We start from the raw sequence: 6,200 nt of genomic DNA, 5'->3' as shown, positions 1-6,200 counted from the left end.
ACATATCCTATTGGTCCTGTTGCTCTGGAGAACCCTAATACAACTTTATATTCTGGTTTTGAAACAATTGCTAATCTTTACAGAGATTTTTTTTTTTTACTGATGGAAATAACATATGAGTATATATATATGAAATATGTAATATTATATATAATTATGTGTATAATTACATACACATATATAGTCTACATATATGCACTTTTAGAGTAAGCCATATTTATAATGAAACTGACATTCCATACATATTGAGAATAATTTTGTTTCCTTCTTTTGATGTTTTCAAATAGTGACATTGGAAAAAATGTTAAAATTTTATTTGAATTTTTAATTTGTGAATATCTCACTTTTTCAAACATAAAATGTTTATTTTTTAGGACTATTCAGTGAATTATGTATTGTTTTATTTATCTTTTTTTGGCATACTCTATTTTTATTATTTTTTTATTTCAACATATTACAGGGGTACAAATGTTTATGATACATATATTGCCTTTGCCCTGCCTGAGTCAGAGCTTCAAGCATGTCCATCTCCCAGATGCTGGTGTAGGATAATAGTGAACTGATCCTCAATTCTCTAGAAATAAAATACTTTTTATATACATTTCAAAATATTCTCTAAGACTCATCTTATCTAAAATTCATTGCTGTGTGGCTGCTGACTTTGACAGCAGTCCACATGACTTTTTATGTACTGACTCTTGCCTCCAGCACATTTCACTCCTGTCTAGGAGATCTGAGGAATGTAGAAGTAAGGCAATCATGCACACAGATATGTTCTCTTCAGCAAGGTGGAAAGTGTTACTAACAGGACACTCACATTCTCCTTTACTGGTCCACATGAATCCTCCAATATCTCTTTAACAGCTTGCTATTGAACTTATTACTTATAAACCAGTGAGAATGAAAATATGATACAAATTATGTATTTTTACAGTTTTATCATAATTTTTATTGTATTGGTTTCTCTGTTCTGTGTGTCCTTGAGTAGAAACGCATACATATTTTCCCCTGTAATTCTGATTCTTTGTTATGCTAAAAGCACCAGAAATCACTTCCAGGCTACCAGATAATTTTCATTCCTATTGGCATTCTATCAAGCACATGTTTTTCTTTCTTAAATGTTTTACATTACATATCAACTTTGATATTTAAAATGCTTGATGTTTTCTGTGTTTTGCACTACTTTCTTCAATCTATTTAGAGTTTCATCTAGCTTGCCCTCAAAGCATTTGCCATAATGAAGATATGTCATTTCCCAAGTGAATAAGATTTAAATTCCCCCTTTTACTTTCCCAACCTACACTGATAAATTATGTTTTTGTGATAACATCTTTTCTCCATTTTAGGAAGTAATCACTCACTGATTCTAGGAATATCTGTAGCATTTCAGATAAAATAAAGTAATTAATAAGTTCCAAAAGAAGAAGATAAGATAGGGAAAGGATAAATATCTTAGGCTTTATGGTTTTCCAGTAATAGATAATGAGGGTTGACCCAAAGTGACATAATTAGATCAGAGACGATTGTTTTCTATGTGATCCCACTTTCAGCCTCACTTCTTAACTCTACCCTCTCAATGTGTGTAATTGTATTCTCTGCTGTTAACCTCACTGTGCACGTTCTACTCATACACTGCTTTAAGTTAAAGTAACTAAATAGATGGGCTTAAAGAATGAGTGGCCAACACCCATTGAACCTAAGATTTATCCCCATCAAACATTTATATTTTGACAGGAAAGTGGCATTAGTAAAGTTATTTGCAATTACAACATATAATACTGTTGTAGGAACCAGATTTGAAAAAATATATATTTTAATGTGTATTTTTTAAAGGAAGGCGACTTTTAAAAAAATATTTTTCAACAACATACATCTATTTCTCCTAAAGAGACATCTCTGTGGCAGAGAGTTCAAAATCTAATTCTCCTAGCCAAGCAGGCATGACTTACCCCAGGAAATAGTAGGCAAGCATCTTGGCATTTTTAGTAAAATATTTATGCAAGCACTCTCTACCTAGAATCCTATTTATATGTATAAAATGGTAGCAAAGTCTCCAAAATGGAAGGAAAAAAAGAATCTGGTGATTACAAAGAAATTCAAAACCCCATAGAATCGTTAACACTTTGTCCAATAGCAACAGACTCCTGATTATATCAGCTAACATTTAACTATATTTTTTTTATTTTCTGTCTATTTTGAAAGGACATGAAACCTATTGGTAGTACATTAATGCAAATCATAACACTTGGCAAAACCAGAAGGAGAAATTACAAAAATATATTTTGGCTTTATTTCAATTAAGAATAATCAAGTACTTCACTATTCTATAGTTTAGTCTGTGAAAATTATTTTCATGTGTGAAAATTATTCTATAAAGAAAACTATTTTTTCACATGTGTTGTGCAATATTATTATTACTAATGATGTATTATTTGGTTTTTATTATCTCCTCTAACTAATGAATATATTGCATAATAGTGAAATTACTATTTAAATTATTACTAAAATTCCTGCTTAAATCAGTTAAAATTGCTGGCTTAAGCAATCAAACAGAAAAATTTGATCCTTACAGAGAAAACAGATAACAATGGATGTAATAATAGATTCAACATAAAAATAAGATTTCAAAAAGGTTATTGATAACAGAATTCTATTTAAAGGAATTCTTAAACCTCCCCAGAAATTGCAAGGCCAGGTTGTAACAGCCTCAAGATGCATACCACAATCTTTTAATTGTCCATTTTTTCCACTGTTGTTTTTATGTTTAAAATCAAAATGGCACTTTATATTATAAATATAATAAATATATAATAAGTTTATAAATAAATTTCTTAATTGCCCCCAAATTATAAAATAATAGTCATTTGTCAAAAAAATATTAATTTTTAAAGTAATAAACTATGGAAATTTTAATGCATTTGAAAGTATGATTAGGTTTTGATGAAATATAACATCAGGGCTATTTACAATTACAAAGAAAATGAAGGAAAGGTAAAGAGGAAACTGTAAAGATTTAGCATTATATTTTATTTTTATTTGGCCTATTTTGCAATATATATGTATTATATATCCACATAAATTAATTCTTACTATTAGTAATTATTATTATTTATTTATATTCAAGATCTAGCATTCAAAATATTGCAATTAATGCTCAAACATGAAGAGCAACAAGATAAAAGAAGGTGAAAAGTCCATTTACAATTAAATTCTTACTATAATTTCTGTCATATCTCTTCTCATAAAATGTATCTTGTTCAAGTAATTATAGATTGATGCTTTTAGAAGTGATACACTGATAGCTCCCTAGAAAACATGTTTACGAAATGTATATTGATATTGTATTTTCCATAGTAATATTAAATATTTTATTAAAATATTTATATAAGAAGGAAATACAATGGAACTTATAAAATGAGAATAACAATAAGTAAGAAAATGAGCTATCTGAAACATTAGCAAGGCATGCAATGCCTTAGCTCAACTAGAAGATCAACTGTGGTGTTATTGCATTTATTCAAATATTTTCTACTTTTGATATAATCTTCTGCCATATCCTAACTTACTAAAATGCTTTGAATAATGTTTTAAATAAAACTATTAGTTAAATAATATACTATTTATCCTATTTTCATAACAGTGTTATATTCAGTTTTTGGTGTTCTTTACTTATAAGTATTATTGTTGTCTTATTATATTCTTCACATCGCTTGGATCCAAACTCTTCTGTGCATGTAGACATGTCTGCATATGTGTTTGTGTGTATATAGTGAGAGAAAGAGACGATCATGGTTTGAATGTTTATGCCCTTCAAAATTCATGTTGAAATTTAATCCCCAATATGGCAGTATTGAGATGTGGGGCCTGTAAGAGGTGATTGGCAGAGCCTTTATAAGTGGATTAATCCACTTGTGAATTAATAGGTTAAGGAGTTAATAGATTAATGGTTATCATGGGAGTGACATTAGTGGCTTTCTAAGAGGAGAGAGAGAGACCTGAGCTAGCACACTCAGCCCCCTCACTACGTGATGTCTTGTGCCCCCTCAGGACTCTCCAAACAGAGTCCTTGGTAGCAAAAAGCCCTCACCAGATGTTGCAGCTTGACCTTGGACTTCTTAGCCTTCATGACTGTAAGAAATGAATTTATTTTCTTTATACATTACCCAGCTTCAGCTAGTCAGTTATATGTAGGAGAAAATGATCTAAAACAGAGAGAGAGACACAGAGGGGCATTGAAATAAACATAGATTTCCCAAGAGTATAATTTTTGTTTCTTGTCAGATTTCTACTTTGATATGACTCAAATTTTTAATTTGATTTCTATCTGTATTACATAGAATCATGAACATATTTTAATGTTCCTAACATTATTTTTGTTCTTTTAAAAGTATATTTTCTTTTATTCAATTAGTAATTTGTCTATATTGTAAATGAAGGTAAATTTTGAAATCTTTTCTTTTTTTACAGTCTAAAGATAGTATGAATTACAGTAAGAAATGTTTGTCTTTGGCTATATATTGTTTCAGCATGGTAAATTAAAATTTTGTATATGAAATGAGAAGTTTTGAAACCTGCATTATAAAGTTAATAAAACATAGTCTTTTAAATCATCATTAAAACTGTAAGTTTCACAGCATCAGAGTCATATGATGCATATCTATCATTACAATATAGTAATTAATATCTTCATTCATATACAATGTGCAGTGTGCTAAATTAGACAATATTTCACATTAGGAACACACTGGTTAACTAAATAAACATATATATGATATAATGAGACATTTACTGAATATAAGAAAATAAATAGAAAGGTTCATTATTCTCAGAGAATAATGTCAACTGATATTTTTATGTGCTGACTATGTATCACAAACTGATGACCACAAACTTACATGTTTTAGATTATTTTATGTCCCAAGAATATTAATAAAATATCTTCTTATTCTCATATTTGGACAAATGAAGATATTGAGGGAGAGAAAAGTTAAGTAACTTCCACCCCCAAAAAATACACAGCTAAGTAGTGTTAATTACTCTGGCCATCTGGCAGAAAGCCATATATGCAAAGAAAAACATGATGGATCTAGAGTGGTAAATCGCCTTAGTATCATAAAAGATGTTAAATGAAAATCCAAGAGGCTTTGTATTAAATAAATAAATTAGAATCATTTTAGGTTACCATTCTTTAGATTTAAATTTTAATATCCTGGGTGTAAACCAGGACTTATATTTATATTGAAAAACCTGATTTTCCAGGTACCAATGGCTCATTCTTTCTATATTCATTTCTATTTGGTAGGTCTGAACTCTTTTACCTAAAGATATCATTTCTCCTTAACTCTTAAAACCTCATAATAAAAGCCTATCTGCTTTCTGCATACTTTAAGGAATGATCATCCTCTACTCAGTTTAAGAAAAATCAAGTTCTATAAGATAAGTAAGGCAGTAGTGGGTGATATGATAAGAAAAAAGTTATACCTGAAAGATGAGATATAAAAGTGAAATATTTTCTTTTTTTTCTTTTGTTTTGGAGAAAGTAATCTGACCAAATCTCATTGCAATATGTGATAATGTGTATCCAAAAAAAAATGTTTGTCTGTATTTATACAGGTATATCTACTTCCCAAAAATGTTCTACTTAATACACAATATCAAATAGATTTCTATGAAAATATTACATTCTTTTTGTGATTTGATCCCTTATATTCTAATTTTAATTAACTTTTAAAAACTTAACTTTGATATTCTTGAATGAATTAGGAAAAAGTACTATCTGGTTGTCTTTATGTAAGTGAGTAATATCCCAGAAAGATTCTTGGAAAACAGTGTCTAATCCCAGCATTGCAAGGTGATCATCATAAGGATATACAGAGGTTTTTTAGTCCTTATCCCAGAACCTATGGATCACTATGAGGCCAAGAAAAGACTCAGAGTGTTTCTGAATCTTTTAAAACTTTATCAAGAGTAGAAGTGTATATGCTTCTTTCATTGGTTTTCCTAGGGATTCATAAAATATATATTAAACATAAATGTCAAGAATTACTACTAGAAGCCAGGTTACTCTTAAAAGGGAGAATTAACCTGAAACACATTGATTTATTCTTCACTCACCGGAGACTGAAAGATCTTTATATCCAATGTCTGGAATGCTCCCTAGCTTATTGAAGCTTTTTTGCTTCCAAAAGAGTTAATAAAGG

This window comes from Lemur catta, chromosome 13, assembly GCF_020740605.2.
Source record: "Lemur catta isolate mLemCat1 chromosome 13, mLemCat1.pri, whole genome shotgun sequence".
NCBI classification, from domain to species: Eukaryota; Metazoa; Chordata; class Mammalia; order Primates; family Lemuridae; genus Lemur; species Lemur catta.
The sequence above is the reverse complement of the archived record's forward strand: the minus strand, read 5'-3'. Positions refer to the sequence as shown.